This window comes from Bactrocera latifrons, unplaced genomic scaffold (assembly GCF_001853355.1).
Source record: "Bactrocera latifrons isolate USDA-ARS-PBARC rearing strain unplaced genomic scaffold, ASM185335v1 scaffold_635, whole genome shotgun sequence".
NCBI lineage: Eukaryota > Metazoa > Arthropoda > Insecta > Diptera > Tephritidae > Bactrocera > Bactrocera latifrons.
Genome location: NW_017537307.1, coordinates 83,267 through 106,828, shown reverse-complemented (window position 1 = coordinate 106,828; position 23,562 = coordinate 83,267). Strand labels below are relative to the sequence as shown.

Below are 23,562 nucleotides of genomic sequence, written 5' to 3'. Positions count from 1 at the left end.
GACATGTACTAAACATGGGTGAAATCGGTTCAAAACCACGCTTGAAATCCCGATTATTACTTTATCATGCGAGAGTATAAAATGTTCGGTGACACCCGAACTTGCCCTTCCGTACTTGTTTTTGAAATTGTTTACTACACGCTGGACCGAGGAATATGTTTTTCCAATAGCTTGCCCAATTTTTCTGAAATTTTCACCATCTTTCCACAACTTAATGATAATTTTTCTTTCCGACAGACTAATTTCTTTTCCTTTGGTTTTCATTTTTTTTTTTAAATATTATTAAAACGCGTCACGAGCTCTTTAAACCATTAATTATATTAAAACACAATAGAACCTACGCAAAAGGAAGAATCAAATTAGTGAAAGTAACGGTATTTCTAATTTAAGCAAACTGAACGCAGACTTTGTGGTGCCTATGTTTACTTGTTGTTACACTAAAATTCCGTTATCACAAAAATGAAAATAGGAATATACATTTTTGTTTTTGCATTTTGAATTTAAGAATATAAGGAAGAAATACATGTAAACAATTTAAACTGAATTATCTATTAACATAGTGTTTTTACTTCACTTAAAAAAATGTGTCAGGTGAACGCAGACTTTATTGGCTATGTGTATGTATAGTTGTTGCTGACTTATGGTTTTTGAGACATTTGCATTTAAAGTTAAAAAATTCGTCACGATTCCGATTACTTTGTCGGAGGAGTAAAAAAAAAACGAATTTCCGTATAAATGGGGTATGTGCGGATAAGGCAACTTCTCCAGAGTATATTTTTTAAAATATTCACAATTAAAAGTTCAAAAATTTGCACTAATAACACATGGTATTTCTCTATCTTTCACTAAATTTATTCGCGTTTTTCATTCTGTATATTTAAGTATACACTCTAAACATTGAAATAAGTTCACATTTCAATTTTATTTTGTAATATTTTACCTAAATTTATTAATTTAAAAATCACTTAGCACATTCGTCACTGCAAAGGTTAGATTGTTTATAATTAGGAGGAAAACGAGCGTTGCCACATCTTAAAACCCCGTTATGTAGGATTTTTAACGATGATTCTTTGTTTCTTTTTTTGCGTGATTTCTTTTTCCATATTAATTACAATAAAAAATACTTTCCAACATTTTTTAAGTTATAAGTGAGTTGTGAACACTTTTTCCATCTACATATGTACGAGGTGTGTTCAAAAAGTATCGCGAATTTTGAATTTTCGCGGGTTACGTATATTCGAATTTCGAATTTTTTGTGGCGTTATGTTAGTACTCATGTCTCTAACTTATGCCGACAAGCTCGGCCATTTTGAATGTTCATTTAATTGTTGACGGCTGCTTTGCTTGCACGTGTTTTGGATCGTCTTCGATTTTTACCTATATCAAATTTTGTGTGAAAAACGAAATTAAGTGCGCGGATGCATTCCGAATGTTGACTGTGGCATACGGAGAAGCTACCTTGGACCGAAGCAACGTTTATCGGTGGTACAAAATGTTCTCAGTAGGCCGAGAAGATGTGACAAAAATTTGCTTTTGCACCACGATAACGCCTCTGCTCACACATCGTTACTTGTGCGCGACTTTTTGGCCAAAAACAACACACTAATGATACCGCAGCCACCGTATTCCCCAGATCTTGCCCCCTGTGACTTTTTCTTGTTCCCTAAACTGAAGAGGCCCATGAAAGKACGACGTTACGCTTCTCTTGACGAGATAATGACGGCATCGAAGGAGAAGCTGAAGAAGATAAAAAAAAATAATTTTTTGAAGTGCTTCGAAGATCGGAAAAACCGTTGGCACAGGTAATTTTTGAAAAAACACAAAATTCGTGATACTTTTTGAACACACCTCGTATATGTACAATATGTGATTTATATTTAATAAACACAAATAAATAAAACTCTATGATAATGTTATAAAATTTATATCATATTGGGATTGGGAAGTACTCCTTTCGCGCTCTAAAAAAATAACACTGGTCGAGCGAATACCCGGGGTGACTGAAGTACTTTCGCATATTACTCCTTTCTGTTTTGGCCGCCTTCAGCCGTGCTCTAAAAAAAATAACCCTGGTCGAGCGAATACCCGGGGTGACTGAAATACTTTCACGTACAACTCCTTTCTGTGTTGGCTAACTTCTGTTCAAACGAGTGTAAAATGTAATTATTAAAATAAAGATTTTTTAGGTAAAAAGTGTAAAATACGGATTTATTTACAAGTTTATAGTGTAATTTAGTTAATTTGAAGTGAAAAATGTGAATACATTGGTTTAACGTAGCTTCTTGAAATGTACGAATTTTGCGAATTTTTGAACTTTAAGGTCGAGTATCTTCTAAACTAAGCCTTTGCGGTACTTATATTTTTGAATCAGAAGGACTTCCTCTTTCCAACGGCACCTTCAGATCGCGGCGCCAAAGAATTCGGAATTGTGTCCAGGCCTTGAGCGCGGGGACCGTATCCAGAAATTCCGTAACGAAAAAACCTAACGCTACCCACTCAGACATGACACATGCGTATRTACATATATTATTTCTTTGGCACATTTGTCTTTATGTTTACGAAAGCAAATGCGAGCCATATAAATATGTACATACATTCATAATAACAAGTGTCGCACGCTTCTTTCGCATCTCCGTTGTCACGGTCAACCAATGACCGAAACTTGCGTTTTGTCATAGAGTCAAGTGCTGAACACATTGAGCACGATAGACTGCAAGCGACATCTGTCAAATATTAAAATATACACATTCTTAGGGACACAGTTATGTAGTTGTGCAGCTTCCTCAATATATGYGTCCCTAAGAACGTGTATATTCTAATATCTGTCTCATTGGTTCAGCACTTGTGTGATGATAGAAAATCAAAGCTGTGCCGAAATAAAATAAACGAATGGTCGCCTATTGACCGCTTTCCTTGCCTTTAACAGCTTCGCCTACAAACTAGCGTAAATATGTATGCATATGTATGTATGAGCTTGCATACATATCGACGCAGATTTTTGCGAGTCACGGAAAAATATTATAAATCGACAACCCCGTTGTTGCCAGTTTTCTAACTTCTTTCTGTGAAGAAGCATCAGAAAGTTTTTCAATTTAAGATTTTTAGCTTTTGCCATCGTCGCGAAAAGACGCTTGTAGGCAAAGGCATGCTCGGGAAGATGTTACGGCGTCTGTTTTTATGAATGAAGCGAGGTCGCTTGCGGCATATGCGCCATTTTTTTTACGAGGAGGAAGCATCGAAAGCCTGAACCCCAAGTCGGGAGGATGGTTGAGTGAAACTCATGCATACGTGATGTTCAATATGCATTCAGTTACAAGTTGCATTTACTTGACCCCACCTCTGTTGGTCTGATAACCCCCCTCGTACATTGTTCGTCGCCAACCCTTCCCGTCACGTCAACGTTTGTGTGTCTGAGTCGTGGTTGTTTGTTACATTATCAGCTCTCTTCTCCGCCGCTGTTCGCTGGCACGTTGAGATTTCATAACCCTGTCTGCAACTTCGCAAGCAGCTTTCCACTTCTCTACCGATTCGACCATTTGGCTTACCAAGTTATCGGGAGTTGGGTCTACACCGAATGCATTTTGTAAGTGTTGCCTCTCATGACAATATTTTGGGCAATAAAAGAATATGTGTTCCACATTTTCTCCTGATGGAGTGAGGGTTGGGTGGGGAAGATGACCGAAACAATTCTCTCAATTATTGAGGGGAGGTTGGAATTTGCCCGCCAGTGCGGAGTTTCAACATTACCGTTTTGTAAGTGAGTCCCCAAGCGTTGTTTTCGACATCGTCGCACAGTTTAGGGAAGCATTCCTGTTTGCTTTTTTTTATTGATTGTTTTAATAATTTTCTTTTCTCCTTAAAATGTTTTAGGAGAGTGGTGTGTTCAGGTGTACCACGTGACCTTTGGTATAATCGCCTTGCTTGCTGGCATTCTTTGCGTAGCGTGGCAATCGTCTCATTGCACCAATACACTGGGGAATGGTGTTTGCGTCGAGATAACTTAGATATAGAAGGGTCGCATGCCCTTTTAATACAGCTCATAATCGAGTAAGCAGCTTTGTTAGCCGTCAACAAATCATCGGGAAGAGTAAATGGCCTGAAGACTTCTTCAAAGAGGTCTGGGTCAAACGTTGTGGGTCGCCAGCTACTTTTTTTTTAGGGTCGGAAAACGCTGTCATTCGTGTGTGTTATTTATTTCGTATATAATTTCATAGTGATCCTCATTTCTGCAGGTTTTTACAATGTGTCCATAATCGAGGYATTTAAAGCCCCGCTGTGGTTGTCTGTTTTCTCGAATACGGTAATTTACCCGACCAACTTTCAGCTGTCTAGCTGCCTCAACCGGGAGTTTAATGAGAGCTGTTTGGGTGTCGCGATAGGACTTTCTTAAGTTCTTAATTGTTGAGATCGTCAGTTCAGCTGTCTAGCTGCCTCAACCGGGAGTTTAATGAGAGCTGTTTGGGTGTCTCGATAGGACTTTCTTAAGACTTAATTGTTGAGATCGTCAGTTCAGTGTTACCTAATTCTCTCTGTAGGGTGTAAAGGACTTCTTCCTTGCTTGTAACTTCATCAAGGCCTTTGCACTCTAGTAGGGCCTCCTGGGAGAGAAGTTTAACGTGGGCTTGGTCCCTTAGACACTTCTTCATGTTCTCCTGGGAGTCGGTTGGGATCGCAGTCCCGCTGAGTTGTAGCAACATTTCACCATTCTGCGTTTTACGTATCTTGGTGACGTTATTTCCGAATCCGCTTAGTGTTGAGTCGGACTTGATTTTCCTTAGAATCTCAGCATAGGAAAGGTCCCCATTTTTTGAAATTAATATCGCTTGTGGTGTAGTTTTTGGTAATTTTGCTGTCTTCTGGTTGGCTTTCTTAGCTACTACATTCTGTTCCTCCATTGGATTATTTGTTGTTGCCTTATTAGCAGACCCTTTCGCTAGCTGCGTGCTTAATATTTTTGTTGTTGGCGACTTTGTCGTGGTTTCTAACATTTAAGAACCTATCATTGATCGTTTGAACTGACCAATTAAGCTTGTTCTTGCTCGTGTTTTTGGCGAATTGATGCATGMCCGTTTGTTTTGTTGTAGGGTCTGCTCGTTCACCATTGGTTCTTCAGTGAGTGTACTGCGACCTCTGTTCGCCTGTGTACGCATATGTACCTATGCATGCTTGTGCATTATTTGTTCGGAAGTGTATACAAATTTATGTATGTACRTATAAGTATATATGAATGTATGAACAAGCAGATTAATGCGCGGACATATACATAGTATGTATAAGTGATAAAATCATGATTTGATTTTCTGAACGCGCACATGCGTATACATATGAGCAAATAATAACATTAATATGATAGCCGATATATGTATGTATTTATTATTGTTGTGATAAATTCAATTTCTATTACTACTATTAGTATAGTATATTATGTAAAAATCAAATAAAATTATTAAATATTCAATTCCAGATTGACTGTAAATAGTAYTATGCATGCATTCCTATCCTATTCATTCATTCATGCCAGTATGGAAATGCCGACGGCAAAACGCAAAAGCATACATATTTGCATACATTGCGAAAGCAAAAATTGAAGCATGAAAATATCACAATACTGTTGTTGGGAGTATCATAAGGAGCATGCATACATATATTTATGGCCCTTCATATTCTTGGATATGTGAGACAGAGAACACAATAAAAAATGTCTTTGTGTTATCTGTGTGAGAGGTGTGTTTTTTACACATTTTTCGCTGTCAAAAGTGAAACAAAATATAAACAAGCAAAACGAAATACTTCGTTAGGAGTTTAATCATGGGCATGCATACATATATTTCTGTCTCTTCATATTCTCTGCTTCGKCATATATGCCATGTCATCATATGCCGTAAAAACATATATTTATTTCTCTTCATATTCTCGGTTAGAATATATGAGAGAATTGTAAAAAATGTTAAAATTGTGACCTACAATGTTAAAAAAKGCGGCGAATTCCTTATTTTGAATCTAACAAATGTTCGACATCGGGGGAGGGGGGGTTGTGAGATTTTTCGTTACGGAATTTCTGGATTGCAGATAATGCATGAATAAAATAAATAAATAATTATAATTGCATAAGTTGATATAAATTCCTATGTAATAGCTTTACCGCGGCAGTCCCCGAGTGCCACWCGTTTTTTTTTCTCTATGTTTCACTAATTTTTTTCAAGTGTTTTATATGTATATTTAAATATGCACTCTAAGCATTGAAATAAGCTCACATTTATTTTGTAATTTTTCTGCTAAATTTAGTAAGTTAAAAGCCACATCAATTTTATGGCTGAAAAGTTTAGAGTGTTTATATTTACCTTAAACACCAAAAGTGAAGGATTTTTCAGCGTTCCACAGCATTTTCTTTGTTTGTGCTTTCAAGTGTTTTTTTTTTTCTTTTTTAACTATTAAAAAAAACTAATGAAGATTTTTCAAGTTAAAATTTAATATGTGAACACTTTTCCATATACTATACATACATACATGAATATGTGAATAATATGTGATTTATATTTAATAAACAGAGACAAGTAAAATTGTGTGATAATATTATAATATTTATATGATTGTAATATAAAACTTTTATGTACATATTACAATTTTATACTATCCTTCTCCTTCTGCGTTAGCGGCCTTCGGCCACGCTCTAAAAAAATAACCCTGGCCTAGCGAACACCCGGGTGACATACATAAGTACTTTTGCGTAGTACTCCTTTCTGMGTTAAAAATAAAAAAACGTATTGAGTTTTTGTTATAAAGTGGTTTATTAGTTATCTTTTTTAGTTATCATGCATTCATATTGAAACAAAATTTTCGTATTTGACTTATATACTTTACACTTTATTACGTAATTTGTAACACTTTTACATATGTATATGTATATAATATTATTATATAATATAACTAATACAAGTATATAATATTACTTATTTGCTTAACAAATTTAAAAAAGAAAATATCCATATACATGAATAGAGGAGTTTCAGCGAATTGCCTAATCATCACATGACGGCGCTCCATTTCATCGTAATTTTTGGTAAACAAATGAGGTTCAAACGAGTGTGAAATATAGTTTTTAAAATAAAAATTTCTTAGGTAAAAAACCTGCTAAWATTGTACAATGTGGTTTTATTTAAAATTTTATAGTATAATTTAATTAATTTAAAGTGAAAACTGTTAAGTAAAGTGTGTTTACGTTTACGTTTCCGGCACCTATAACCCCATATATTTTTTAATCAGGGGCCTTCCTCTTTCCAACGGTACTTCAAATCGGGGCGCCAAAGAAATCGGAATTGTGCCAAAAATTCAACTATTATAATGGATTTTGCACTTAWATTTTTAACTTTTATATCCACTAACACTTCACTAATTTGTTTCTAATTATTTATTTTATATTTAATAGTGCAAAAATAACTTATTTAATATGTATCTTTTGTTCAATAATTGTTGTTCACGACAGCCGATTCTACGCACCTGAATTGACCCGCTATAAACGAAAGGAATTTTAGATTAAGATAGTTTTTCATCATTGGAGTAGCATATTTGTCTACTAACCGAAACCTGTCTAAATTACAAAATTTCTGTCAATTCCCACGACAGCCAGTTCTACGTACCGGAATTGACTCGGATTTCATCCGACCAAGGCCTGTCCTTACGGCGATCTAACCCCGTTTGGATCGGTGAATGTTAATTCGTGTGTGTCGTCACTGGAGCAACGCCTTGCAGCAAGGTTGCTCCGTATCCTCCTGACTCGTGCTGACATTAAGTCCAACACGGGCCCGGAGGAATTCTTCTGCAGCGTTTGCGCGAAAAGGCTCCATTCAAACTCTACCTCGGTCAGGTGCAACACATGCAATGGATGAAGCCATCTTAAGACCTGCTCAGGCCTTAAGACCCATAGGGAGTGAACCACGCGTTACGTGGCCTCATGTTGCCTACGCAATACTGCGACGCTAGCCTCTACGGCTGTGCAATCTGCACATAGTTCGCGCGCTGCGCCTCGAGTGGCCAACAGAGGATCTCCACGGTACCCCGGAGCTCAACTAGGCAACATAGCTCCCACTCTGACTTGTTAGCCCACCCCCTGGGCACCTGTAGTAGCTCGCCCGATATTACAATCGCTAGTGGTGGTCTGATAAATAGCATAACCTGGCGACCTATGCTAACTCTCGCATCAGACCATCTACCCATAATTATCTCGATCGAGAAAACTGCCGATTTCGTTTCTGTGGACAACCTCACCTTCGTTAACTTTAACAAAGCTAACTGGGTCGGCTTCACAGAATTTACTGAGAGCACCTTCAACGCTCTACCCATTCCTACGGACGTATGCGTTGGCGAACGTCAATTCCGCAAGGTGATCGCATCAGCTACGGCTCAGATAGTCCGTGGCCTCAACCAGAAACCACCCTGTGAGAGAACGATACTCGTAGCGTTGGACCTGTCAAAWGCTTTTGACACGATCAATCACACAACGCTACTGCAGGACATTGAGAAAACCACGCTTCCTCCAGGGCTCAAGAGGTGGACCATGAACTATCTGAACGGTCGTCAGTCATCCGTACTATTTCGAGGCGCAACATCTAAACTAAGAAGGGTGGTGTCCTCTCCCCGATACTGTTTAACTTCTACATCTCGAAACTCCCGCAACCACCAGAGGGGGTTTCCATAACCTCGTACGCTGATGACTGTACGATATTGACGTCGAGCAATGGAATCGGTGGCATGTGTTCGAAGGTAAACAACTACCTCCCCGACCTTTCTCGTTTCCTCACTGCACGGAACCTCCATCTTTCCCTTACCGAATCCACAGCTTCCATATTCACGAACTCGACGAAGGAGTATAGACTGGAACTTAMTATTGCAGTCGACGGCGTCAAAATTCCGACTGTCACTAACCCTAAGATTTTAGGTGTCACCTTCGACAGTCTACGCTCCTTCTCTCCACATACGACCGCGATTATTGCAAAGTACAGAGCCGCAACAAAATCTTCAAGTCGCTAGCCGGCAGCACATGGGAAAAGACAAAGAAACGTTGTTGGCAACTTGCAAGGCAATCGGCCGGCCGGTTCTTAACTATGCAGCACCCATATGGTCGCCTGGATGCAGTGGCACGCAGATGAGAAAACTACAGACCTGCCAGAATACAGCGCTCCGGACCACGACGGGATGCCTCGTGATGTCTCCCATCGAACACCTACATAGTGAGACGCTTATGCTCCCAGTTAAGAAGCATAATGAACTCCTCTCCARRCAGTTCCTGCTGGGATGTTTTCGTAGAAATCATCCTTGAAGTCATCTGCTTGGAGCGGAACCGCCTCCTAGGAGCATCAAGAGGTCATTCCTTGATCACGTCGCGAACATCGAACAATACGCCGACAGGACCTCGGATGCAACAGACTTCCGACAGGCACTGACCGCCATTCACAGTGGAGCCATCAACACCTTCACCGACTCCTCCCCGTGAATGGCGTTCTTGGAGTCAAATCACCATCTATCACAGACGAACAGCTCCAGTTGCCGCGAGAAACGCGAGTGACCCTTGCGCAACTTCGTTCTGGATATTGTAGCAGGTTAAATTCCTACTTATCCAGAATCGACGCTGACCTACCCAATGTACATATGTCCTACATGCAACGAGTCCGCGCATGACACTGGACACCTCTGCATGGCTTACAAACCCTACTTATCTAACATCCTCCTCCCTTTGGTCCGACCCCGCCGAAATCTTCTTAAAGTATTAGAATTCCTTCTGGTGCTAATTTTTATAAGAAATATTATTGATTTCTCGTAGGGCTGTGTTTTAAAGTTGTGGTTTAAACTATATTAAAATGTATTATTCAAGTTTTTTAACGCTATGCAACTACCTTTCGCAGCTACATTTTTAACCTTCGTGGGTCTGGAAAGATGTGCAAAGAAATTTCGAATAAAATAAAATGCTCATAAAAAATTGTTTTGAATGTCCTTGAGCATATACAGAATTTTAAAACTATTCCCAATATTGCACGCAAAGAAAAAACTTGAAAAACTTCCACAGAATATAATGCAGACATACTGCTGTCTCCCAAGATGACCCAAAAAAAAAAAGTTTCACTGACATTTTACGTCAAATTCAAGACGAATACAATGTCCAAATATCTAAGAGAACAATTGCTCGGCGTTTGGTCGAATGTGGACTTCACGGCAGGGCAGCACGCAGGAGCAACACTTATTGGTCTAAGACAAGAAATCAACGGAGGTATGTCGTTTGGAACGATGTAACAAAAATTAATCGCCTAGGTCCTGATGGTCGAAGGTATATTCGCCGTCCAATAATTCAAGAATTTGTTTTTCGCTATTTTCCACGCTTAGTTGAGTATAGAGGAATATCAATCATGGTGTGGGGATTTTTTATCTGGAATAGTATTGATCCACTTCATAAGAATAATTGAATTTTAAACAAAGAGACATGCGTCCACATCCTAAAAAATGTCAAGTTGCCATGGTCTGTAAATTTGCATTTTATAAGGAAGATAACAATTCAAAGCATACGTCTCAGTTGACGCAAAAGTTTGAATTGAAAATTCTATCAATGTTTTGCAGTGGGAATCGTCCAGCCCAGACTTAAACCCCATATAACATGTCTGGGTGATGCTAAAAGACCCATATGCATCAAAAATATCCCAAATATGGATGATGATATATGTGATGAAATTAGAACGGTAATCTACACCAGTGGAGCGTTGTCAGAATCTTATAACGTAAATTTAGAATCGATGTGAAGCAATATTAAAGCAAAAGAGGTAAATAACGAAAATTTGGAATCGATGTGAAGCAGCATTAAAGCAAAAGAGATAATCAACCAATTACTAATTGAGAGTAAGCAAGTTTTTGTAATATCATTATTTTTTGTTTATTAACTATTTTCGTTTCTACTTAGTTGTCTCACTAAATTCGTTAATTCCACATGTTTTTGTTAAAATCTTCAAAAACAAATTTTAAATAAATATTTTACTATTAGAGTTTAAGTTTAACATAGGTTTCAATAAAATAAATGAAAATATAATAAATATACGTAATTTATTTTAAAATAACATCATTTACTTCAAAATAGGTCAACAGCTGTATACATATCATATGTAGTCATGATATGTTAATATTATGGAATTGATGTTTAAATCAGATTTTTGCCATCAGAAGCAGACCAAGATATACCCTGAACAAGTTTTAGGAAATTTTCCAGGATGTTAGCAATATAAGGAATCCGATGTTTCCCTATGATACATTTATAAAAGGACCCTATCATTGCTATCAAATAAAAATGCATTTTGCTTGAAGTTCTGTAATTCGATATTATTGATACATATTCAATTCGTCAAAAAAATTTGGACTTAAAGTGTCACAGTTTTCCGTGGTACGCGGTTTTCAACTCTCTACTAGTGGGATTGGCTCTCTAGTCGAAAAAACTTCCATCAAGCAGTCGTAGTCAAATCTGACTGTGAAAAATGGATAAAAAAAACTTTTTTATTTGTAATTTTAAACTATTTTAATGAGTTATTTTGTAAAATTACAGAAAATTTGTTGAGCTCAAGGAGTAAAATAATCAGCGTGATAAGCTGAGTCGATACCATATCCCTCTGGCCGTCTGTCTCTACATACGCGAATTAGCCCCCTAGATTTTGAGATATCGATATGATATTTTGGGCACCTCAGTTTCTTCCCAAAAAGATACTGATATAACCGATTAAAATTTTGTAATCTGTCCGAATAAAACCAATTTTTTTTTATTTGACAAGATATGTTTACGATTTTTTTTTCACCAAAATAACTGTTGTTGTTGTTGTTGTAACGGTAGAATTCTGCCGAGTTGACAGTCCTTGGCCGGATAAAAATCCGGGTCCTTTTCGTAGACCCGACTGTCCTGGGCAACGGACCAAAATAACTGTCGAATGCACCGGTACAGGGTCCGGACACTTATCCTATAATGTCATACAAGTTCACCGATCAAATTCAAGTAAAAGATCTTCATGAGAAATGTTTTCCCCTACTAAGTATCCTTAATTCGACGTCGGTTCACATCAAACAACATGGCTAGAAAGAACTAGCAAAACGTGTAGTTGGTAGTGCCGTTGGATTGAATTTTTGTTTGTTTTTTTTTGGGCGCGTAGATTCCTATAATGGTGCTAATCAGATTCTATGATACCAATGGAAATCAAAATTGGTTTGCATGGAACTTTGCTTTGCGGAAGGCTATTGTATGAAGTTTATGAAATGATGAAACATAAAGAAATGGAAGCCGTTCTTTGAAATTAAAAATAGTTTGGTAAATATAACTTAATTTCGTGGAAAAATTACAAATTTTCGATGTGTTGAGTTAATTGAGTTAATTTATATTGGCATTTTAAAATATCTGAAAAATTATATATTTCAATTTGTAAGACAGTAGTGTTTAGGTACAATAATAACATACATATTTGTATAATGATATAATCTTGTAAATATTTCGTCACAAAAGGTATGGCARTAAGTATTACTTGAAAAATGTATAGAATGGTGAAAAAGAAAAAATATTTTTACTGGGCTATAGCTTACCGTTCTCTGAATTCGAATTAGAATTGGGTAAGGGCGGATAGAGGATTTATTTTGAAGAGTTTTATTTATATTTTGAATTGGATTAATGCCTAGTGATTTCGGGACCTATGCAGTTTTTTTTTAATTCCATAATAACCAGACACGGACAAGATAAGAGGTGGTGTTGTTTCGTTATTCTGCTGTAAATAGAAGTGCATGCTATTAACAACCGATTTAAGCACACTTAAAATTTAAATTTTTTCCATAAAATGCTCACATACATACATATGCTTATCAACTTTTTCACTAAACGAATCCAAATGTCCAACTCCAGATGCAGTCCCCCCAAACCCCCAAACCATAACATTGGCAATAAACTTGCAACTCTTCATTGATTTTTGTCCACACTTTTCGTCTATTCCAAACAAATATATTAAATTTTGTTTTCCCCAAACCAATACGGTTTGTATAAATGTTTTTTTAGCAATCGCCGACCTCTTCTTTTTTATTAACCTTACTTGTGTATGGCTTGCGACGTGTTTAACAAAACACGCGTTTAACAAAATTATTTAAAATTCAAGTGTGCTTAAATCGASTGTTAATAGCAGCAAAATTAATTTCCAACAGGATACGGACCCAAAATATGCATTGGGTCCGTTCAGGGTTGTTATGGAAATAAAAATAACTCCATAGGTCCCGTAATCGCTAGATATTAATCCTATTCAATATATCTGGAACTTTTTGAAAAATCGTATTCGAAAATATCAAATTTCTTCAAAATAAGGAAAAAAGCGGTACCATCGACTTAGTGGGTCAAAATATCCGGAAATAATACTAGAAAATGAGTGGGGGAATGCCTCGACGTCTAAGGGCAATAATAACAACAAAATGTAGGCCAAAATCCGTTAAAACTATTGTAATTACTTTTGATTTATATAAGTAATCAGTGGTGTACGTAAACTTTTTTGATATGAATTAGTCGCATTTTAAGCTTAAGCATTAATTTCTTTATTTGGGTAAAAAAAAACAGTTTTATATATTTAATGTTAAATGGATAGGAAAAACCCACAAAATTTATTAATTTTCAAACAAATAAACGTGTCGTAATTTAATAGAACTATTTATATGTTAACTTTATTGATCCACTGTATGTATACCTACCCTTAAAATTAATTTATATATCTCTTAGACAAGGGTTATTTTCATCAATATGGAAAATCTTATATATAATTCCTTTGCTTAAGAATGGATTCAGGACATCCACTGAAAACTCTAGGATAATGACAAAGTTGTCAACAATATCTAAATATCTCAACTATTTGAAGTAATTATAATTAATAATATACATAGCATTTGTTATTAAGTATTCAAGAGTTTTATTATGTATTGACGATGTAAAACTTTTTAATCCATACTTTAAATAGTGAAAGATGTCAGTTGCAAACAGACTTAAACCACTTAGTTTTTTGGTGCATTAAAAGATTTAAATCGATGTGCCCTACTGTGGGAGTAACTGTAGACACCAAACTAAATTTTAATCTTCAGGTATTTTCCATGGTTTTTAAAGCTAAAGGCGCTCTTAGTTTTGTTAAACGTTGGTCTAAAGAATTTAGAGATCCGCTTATTACGAATTTTCTTTTTACATCTCTGGTAAGACCTAAATTGAAATTACCGATGTGCTTTTCCCGTAGATCTGTAGGCCTTACTTCATACGYAATACAAAACTTTAGMTTGCAGCAAGTTTGCAGTTTCGTTGATCAGGGAGTAACTGTAGATACCAAACWCAATCCGTTCCCACGACAGTCGGGTCTACGAAAACCATAACGGACCCGGATTTTTATCCGGCCAAGGACTGTCAACTCGGCAGAATTCTTCCGTTACAACAACAACAACATRSCGAGCTCAATTTTAATCTTCAGGTGTCTTTCGTGGTTTTCAAAGCTAAAGGCGCTCTTAGTTTTGTTAAACGTTGGTCTAAAGAATTCCTAGATCCGCTTATTACGAATTTTCTTTTTACATCTCTGGTGAGACCTAAATTAAAATTACCGATGTGCTTTTCCCGTATATCTGTAGGCCCTACTTCATACGTAATACAAAACTTTAGCTTGCAGCAAGTTTGCRGTTTCGTTGATCTGGGAGTAACTGTAGACACCAAACTCAATTTTAATCTTCAGGTGTCTTTCGTGGTTTTTAAAGCTAAAGGCGCTCTTAGTTTTGTTAAACGTTGGTCTAAAGAATTATTACGATTTTTTTTTGCATCACTGGTGAGACCTAAATTGAAATTAACTTTAATTGTGTGATGGTTGATTTTAATTTACTTCGCCAAGTCATTTGTTTTGGTTGCTACATTTTTAAACAGTGCAATTGYTAGTGCCAATTTCATGTATTAATTCGTTTATAGTTGTATAGTTCGCGAAAAATCTTTAAAACTGGCATTGAAAATACAGTGCCGAAAAATCGCGTTTAAGCTACTAGTATACATATAGTTGACTTCAAGTACGCAACTTTTCAAGGCTGTATTTCCAAAACTGTTACTCGGATCAAGTTGTGAATTGAAAACAGAATTTTATAGATGTTTTAGAATGAAATAAGTAGATATTTTTTATGTAAACCGTATAACCCATATAACTTCTTAACTTAAGGTATTACTCAAGTATACTCCAGAAAATATCACACATTTCTGCTATTAAACTGGATATTGGATTGGATATTCTATTATCCAATAAAAGCTAAGTTAATATTGCTAAGAAAATTAGTACCTCAACTTGGACCTACGTATCTTCTTCTTCTTGATTGGCGTAGACACCGCTTACGCGATTATAGCCGAGTTAATAACAGCGCGCCAGTCGTTTCTTCTTTTCAACCTACGTATACAATATGAAATAGACATCTTTTGGGGAAGTGCTAATATACTAATTTTAAGTATGCCATCTCGTGTCCAAAAATTGTCTAAATAGGACAATAATATATCGATACCGAATGTGGGGACCCAGTGCCTTTTGATAACTTTCTACCGAAAATATCGGTAAATATGTGTGATATATTATTGAATTTCGAATATATGTTCTCGAGTTAGCTGAGCAATTCAAAAAGAAATTGGTTTAAACCTAACTCCAAATCTCATCCTATTGTACTCAATTCGATGGTTTGGTTGACGTAACTCCATATATTAAATTTAGACTCGTCGGTGGTATACCGATGTATATCTCATTAAAGATGATTTTAATATAATTTACGCGATACCGTGTATATTTTTCTACAAAATAAAAAACTCCCGGCACTCACCTTTTGTCGAATTCGAAAGAACATTAAAAAATTAAAGTTTAAGCTGTTGACGTTTATGCGCACGGATTGAGAACAAAAGAGGGCTGGGCCCCGTCCGTCAGTCCCTTTTGTTAGTTGTTTTCAGTGTCCTCATGTGTGTGGTGTGGAATGTATGGCGTATATGCTGATGCGGTGGACATGACGCTGATGTTGAATATGATGTGTGGTGTACATGATGCCAATRTGCTGAGTATGATGTGTGTAGTGTGGGATGTATTATATTGTGAAGGGGGTCAGAAGCTCATTTAGCCATCTCGAAGTGGTGGTCCAGGCTATCAACGCCGCAAAGAAGTTCCACTCCTCTGGTGTTCGATACAAGCTGCGGGTGGAAGTCGRRATACGCGGCCGCTATGGTTGTGTGGCCGGTTCACTTCGCGTGACGAGCTGTGATGTAGCATCGTTTGATAAGGCCTGTGACAGATTTGACACAGCCCCCTTGACTCACACTCTGGAGTCGTATGGGTGTGCGAAAGGCAGTTGTGATAATGACCGTGGCACCTTACCCGATGGATCTCCGAAGTTCGTGATGACAGCGTCGGTGGTGGTCGGGTGCAAGTACCGCTGCAGCCGCGGTTGCAGGTACAGGTGCCGGCGTTGTTGCCGATACAGCGGTCGATGCTGTTGCAACTACAGTGCAGGGCGCTGGTGTAGGTCCGGTGGGTGGCACATTGGTATACGCGGTTGGCGTGATTGCGACTACATCCATGTTAATCTGTATAGAGAAGATTGTTTATTATAAATTTGTCATACAATTAGATAAGGGCAATCGTGCCACGATATGTGGCATGAATGGGTCGTTGTATTGATTGACCATTTTTTGTTATTTTTTTTTTTTTTTTTGTTATTTTTTGGCGATTTATTTTTTAACTGTTGGAATTGGCGTATTTCTCGTTTGTATTGTTTTCATTTGATTTATTATGTCACGACAATATTGGTTTGTTTTTTGCTCTTTTCGGATTCGCGATCATCGGTGATTGGTAGAAAGCACAGCTTCACGAACGGTCTGGTTAGTGTTCCGTTTTGCGTGCGGAGATCCATGACTCGTATGTGACCGTCGGAGCCATAATGTAGCTTTTCTATGCGGCCTAGCCGCTACTCGTTAGGGGTAAACAATCAACATGATGAGGACGCAGTCTCCGCTTGTTCTCTTTGTAGTGATATATCGCGGCTGAAATAGCACGCTTGCGTATATGCGATTAGTGGGACCTTTGCCTTTTGTAACTCTATGTGCATCACTGTGATGCATGGGAAATTAGATGAACCTTTGAGTTGGATTTTGAGTTGCTCTATAAATTTGAACATGTAAGCAACTACTCTGAAAGCTCTTGGAAACGATGAAAATCGTTCAAGGATATGGGCATCATCGAATAATGTGTGAAAGGTGGCTATTTTTCGACCTTCTGGGGCGATTATGTTGCGCATGGGTGATTGTGSCCAAGATTCAGGAGATTCTATCAACCATCGAGAGCCATTCCACCAGAGAGTGGTGGTGGCAAGGTGCAGTGGCTTGCACCCTCTTGTACCTAGATCGGCAGGATTGTCAGCACTGTCTACGTGTCGCCAAGTAGCTGATCCATTTAGGTCAAGTATTTGAGAGATATATACGTCTTCAATTCATGTGGTAGTTTTTCAAATCAGACTAGTACAGTTTCGGAATCGGACCACAGATATAGTTTGCATTTTGTTATGTTTAAATGCATTTGCACCAAGGCTACTAATTATGAAAGTAGTAGTACCCCACATAGCTCAAGTGCATTTTTAAAGGAGCCACTTTTGCTTTTGCTACTAATAAGTGGCTTGTGGCCGTGGTGTCACTTTGCATGCGCACATAGATAGTAGCGCAGTGTGCCTCTTCAGAGCCATCACAGAAACCATGTAATTCGACTTTGTGTTCGGGGGAGTAGTTTAACCATCGTGAAATTTGTACCTGAGAAATGTCATTCAGATTATTTGCGAACTGCTTCACTTCTTCGTCCCAGTCGGTTCCATATAGCTAAAGTTCTTGAATTAAGATTTTCGCTTGGATCATAATTGGAGAAAGCCATCCTGCGGGGTCTAAAAGTTTTTGATGGCTGATAATGCGGATATAGACTCAATCGTGTATGAGAACTGGTTCGAAATCGCATTCCATTGGATGCCTAGAGTTTGGGTTGWACTTTCTTTTTCGAATATAAGGAAAGTAGTGTCCAACAAATTTTCGTTTAGTATATTTTTGTGTATATTTGGGTGGTTGCCGTAATCTTTTTCAATGAAAAACCTGCGGATTTGAGGGCTTTTTTCACCTGTGATAAGGCCTCGTATTATTGTGGAAGAATGTGACTTCCAGGCAGAATATCGTTTGAGTTTTCAACACTTCAGTTTCCAGAAGAAATTTTGACTTTATGTTCTCTGCCAATTCGTGGAGTGTTGGAATGACTAGATATGGTACACAGTTAACGCCAAAGGTAGCTGTTTTTAATTTGAAGTCGCGTAGAGGACTGGTGAGGGATCTTTTTTTTTTTTTTTTTTTCCACAACTCTTCCGCCCATTCCCGTGATTTCGCACGTGGGTAGTTTTGTTTTCAACTGTAGCCTGTTTTGTGCCCTAGACGCTATAAATGATGTGATCCTTGGTCTATTAAGGCCCTAAGTTTAAACAGTTCTCCTCGGTGTTCGATGGAGACGGCTGCTGTGTGTAGTAGTACCATACTCTGATTTTCGCTATGTAGCGTTTAGGTTTTTAACGTGTCTGAACAGCAGTTTTCTGAATTTGTTGTTGAAACTAAACTCTTTACGTTTGCGCTGTTTGGAAGTGAGCTGCAATAATTTTTTATATGTAACATTGAATGATGCCTTTTGTGGCAATAAACGCAATTAAATTTGTTTTCGCATTCTTTAAGCGTATGCGCATGTGACAAACAGGTGGTAGATAATTTTTTCGTTCTTACGAAATTGTTTCGATTGATAATATTAATTTTTTTTTAATTTCTCACAAGGTTTGAGCTTATGACCTCATCTACAAAGTTCGCATAACGTTTGTTTATATTGTTCGGATGTGAACGATTGATTCTTAAAAAAGATTCTATTTAAGTTATTGTTGCTGCTTAGAGTCTATTGAAGTTTCTATTGAGATCCTTTTGAACTTTTTTCATTCTGACCAGTTTCTTATCTACCCTTTCTGCAATCTCATATTGGGTAGTACGAAATCCTTTCATTTGCTGCCACGTTGGGCACTTTCTTCACGATGAGAGCGAATGCTCCCACAAAAGTAATGATTTTTCTGGTGAAGCAGATGTGCATATATTTACCTGAATGGGGTCCCAATTGTGTGTGGGAATATTCTGTGTCGATAAAACCGACAAACAATTTAAAACAATAGATGWAGCTTTATGAGTTATTCACTTGTTTCTTTCATTCATTAATATCGCACTTGTTTGTCGACCAATATTCTCTCGTTTTCGTAACGTGCTTTAAGAGCTTCCCAAGAAAAGTTTACATTTTCGTCATTCAATGCGAACTGCTTGACTATTACGCCTGCTTGACCTTTGGATTCGTATCTGAGGTGATACAATTTCTGCGCTTTGGATAATTTAGGAAGGTTTATGTACACGGCTGTAAACATGTCTCGGAAATTCGGCCATTGTTCATAACTACCATGAAATATATCTGTGTCGCATACTGGCACTTGTGTATGCCTGAACTTGCCTCTTGGGATTGTCTTTGTGGCAGCTCTACTCTCGGTTGCGAAGTAGGTGCAATTGGTATGATTAGTTTTAGTTGATCAGAGATCGTGACTTCGTCTCTTCGTATTGGTCTAAGCAATTTTCGTATTTTGCGTAAGCCGAGGATTTAAAATTTTCTGGTATATCTCAGTCTTCAGATTGCACGATTGCGCCATATGCCGCTTGGAGACGTGTCCAGAAATGTATCAAGATTTTCTTTTTTAATTTCCAATACCGACTCAGAATTTTCTTGAATCAGTGAAAAGAAAATCGAGAAAGTTTAGAAAAAGTTTCAATATAATATGTTGAATAGAAAATTTCAAAAATATTTTCGAATATATATGAATATATGAGTTTAGACGAGAACTCTTTTAAGTAAATAATAGTTTTGAGTGAAATTAATATAGCATTAACGCTTTCCGTATATGATACTGTGTACAACCGCGAACTCTTTTAAGTTAATAAGAGTTTTACAAATAAACTAAAAAATTACACGTATCAGGATATTGATTAAATTTGATTTAATTTTTTTAATAACGACCGGAAATATTTTATATTTTTTTATTTTTTGTGCTAATGAACGCTCGTTTCAGAGATCACTGCACTTTGTACATATGCATGTATGTACATATGTATAACGCTTTGGTTTTTTTTAACAATCCTGCTTGTTTTTGTTAGCCAAAACCCAAGAGTTATAGCGGAATATACAGTGCGTTGAAAAATTGTTCACGTATAGTAAAAAAAGTACATTGCAGCTGATCTTTAGAAAAATTAATATTAAAATTAAATGAAGTAATATATTATACTGAATCCAAAACCCTTTAACATCACTTCATTTTAATCTCTTTTGGCTATAGCAGGTATATATAATGTAAATATTATTTGAACTTAGAGGTAAAGTAACGATTGAAGTTCAATAACTAATAACTTGTGCGCTTTAGCTTTAATAACTGCTTTAAWACGGTCAGGTATAGAGTTAATTAGATTATCTAAAATTTTCGGAGGAAACCTATTCCAAACTCGTTCAACTTGAGTCCAGAGTTCATCTTTGGTAATATAGGCGGTATGTTTAGGGTYATTGTCTTGCATGTCTAACAAATGTAAGTGAATCCTCTAGAATGCTAATATAGTCCATAGCCTCCATTATTTCGACAGTTCGAAGTAGTTTTCCTACCTTTCCGCCATAGAAACAACCCCACACCATAAGTGAACCACCTCCGAATTGTGCGCGAAGCATATTCCTACCCTTGGGATCGCATCGCTTGTCATACCATGTCCCAATGCGTCTATCTGAATTAATACAATTAATTTGCGGCCAAATTACTAGTTTGAACTGTTCGCTTATCCAGTTTTTGTGTCATGTACGGTTTTTAATCATTAGTCTTGCACGCATATTGGAATTTTTCAGCGAATTTCGAATGGTATTGTTGCGTATTCTAGTGCCTAAAGATGACAATAACACTTTCTTAGCCTCTACTGCGTTTTTAGCTGATTTAGTCATGATAAGGCGCCGTTAAGTCCTTTCTGTTTCAGGAGTGGCTTTTTAGCCTGTCTACATTTTTGTGTGATGTGTTAAAAATGTCTTGTTTTTTTATTTTGTTGATGACAACAATTGACATTTTATGTTTTTGAGCAATCTCTCTACCTGAAACCCCCTCCTGCAAGTCCGAACATACAGCTTTTTACAAAATGAGGTTCAGTTTTTTAGTTCTGTCTGAAAATTGACCAGGGTTGATAAATCACCAATTTTTTGATCTTTAATTTTTGTTATAGACTTTAGTAAATGTGAAATACTTCGCACAATAAAATTATTAAAAAATKCTAACAACTATTTTATAACAACGAAATTAGTTACATACTGCGTCACATCAGCTTAGGATGTGAACTATATTTATTCAAATTTCAATAAACATGGAAATCTACCGAATGTCGATGCAATATAACAGAAAAAAAATTTTCTTAAAGTATGGTCATATTTGGACGAAATTTAATGAGAAAAGTAATATTTGCATTACGTGAACACTTTTTGAACTCACTGTATATGGACTTTAAAGCAATGTGCGTATCTACATATGTGACAATACACTTTTGTACAAATTTTTTAGTATGTTATAAAAACTTTTTTTTTTTTATTTATTATTGTATTTAAGTTGTACTCAATGTCGATGGGGTATATTTTTCAGTATATGTTGTATACATTATATGTGATCGTATATGTATATAAGTATGTTCGCAGTACGAAGAGACCACGAAAAGAGATTTAATCGACCGCAGGTAATTTTCGCAAATTCACTTGTTTGTAGTATATATATATATATAATTTGTATAAACGCGCCCGTACATGTATGTACATACATATATATTTTTAAATATACAGATCTGAGTATTGTTAAAAACATACGTATTAAATTAGTTAAAGTAGTAAATGAGCAAGTTATGCTCTTTGTATGTTATATAATATATGTATAATATATAAATCATGTTATTTTAACAAATGCTTTTTTTTTTTGTTGCTTATGATTGCCTTAGCTTATTTTAAGCAATCCTGCTTATACTCGATTAAGTATTGCTGGAAATACTTGAATTTTTATTGTTTTTGGGATAGTTTTTGTGTTATAACACAACGGTAAGTGTTTACTGGTAAACAATAATCTTTTTATACAGTACTAAATGCCTTGTTAGCGGTTTTTCAGTTTTTACCGGAAATAAACCGAATACCGAGTAACTGGTTACAGTTTTCTCTTCTTTTTCGATCGGAATTTTCGTCAGAACTGCAAATTTAATTTTTTGATTTTCAAACATACATATATATATGTATATCAATATAAATATTGATAGGAAACGATACAATTCACTTTGATTTCCGCTTGGGGGTAATACTAGTATGAGTGTATGTGTTGATTTGCGTGTGCTTGTGCTTGTGCCTGTGTTTATTTTCCCCAGTCCTTTTGCTGCTGGTGTTGTTGGGTTTTCCAGATTTCTCTTTTGTCTCAATTTCAGTTTTTGTTTTCACAGCACAGTGTTTGTCTAAATTTTTTCAGTTTGCGCACCATAATTTTGTCATCTCACTTTGTTTTTTTTTTTTTTTTTTTTTTTTTTTTTTTTTTTTTTTTTTTTTTTTTTTTTTTTTTTTTTTTTTTTTTGTTTTAGTTTAGCACCGCACTTTCTGTCACCTAACTTTTCTTTTTGTAACTGCACTTTGTTCACTTTTTGATACGTTAACAATATATGCAAATATGAATATGAGATTTTTGTACATAATTTTGTTTTTTTAATTAGTTGATGTTATTACCGCGTCGCCACATCACGGTTTATTATATTAAATTAGTTGGTGTAACCGCTTGTGTCGTCCGGTAGGCTCGAAGGACCATGTATGTTGTTCTATAAAATAAAAAAACTATCGGCACTCAYCTTTTGACGAATTCGGAAGAAAATTAAAAAATGAAAGGTTAAGCTGTTGACATGTATGCGCACGGATCGAGAACAAAAGAGGGCTTACCCGTTCGTCAGTCCCTTATGCTGATGCGGTGTACATGATGCCAATGTGCTGAATATGATGTGTGTAGTGTGGGATGAAGGTGGTGTACAAGATGGCGATGTGTTGAGTATGATATGTGTAGCATGGGATGAATAGATGGTGTGTATGATGTGTGTGGTGTAGATGTATTATATTGTGAGGGGAGTCAGAAGCTCATTCAGCCATACCATATCGATCAATATGTAAGATATCTTAAAAAATTAAGTGAGTGTAAAATATTTATAACAGTCTACAGTTTTAATGCCGAAAGCTCCCTTATACCAAATTTAGTAATTTATGCCGAGTCTCCGCGTACGATATCATCATAAAGTAAATAATAATATACAGTATGTCAAGAAACTCTTTACACACCGAAAAAAAAAATTTTTTTTTACTTTGCACGCCTTTAGTTAGTTTTTTTTAATATTTTTTTTATGCATAACTATTA

The 23,562-nt window shown here is 36.5% G+C and overlaps 1 protein-coding gene across 1 annotated transcript in view; it reads left to right on the top strand.

Moving 5' to 3' along the window:
• The window catches only part of LOC108975316 (transmembrane 9 superfamily member 2), a 58,251-nt gene that overhangs the window by 2,356 nt on the left and 32,333 nt on the right, over positions 1 to 23,562 (top strand). The gene's annotated exons all lie outside the window — the stretch shown is intronic.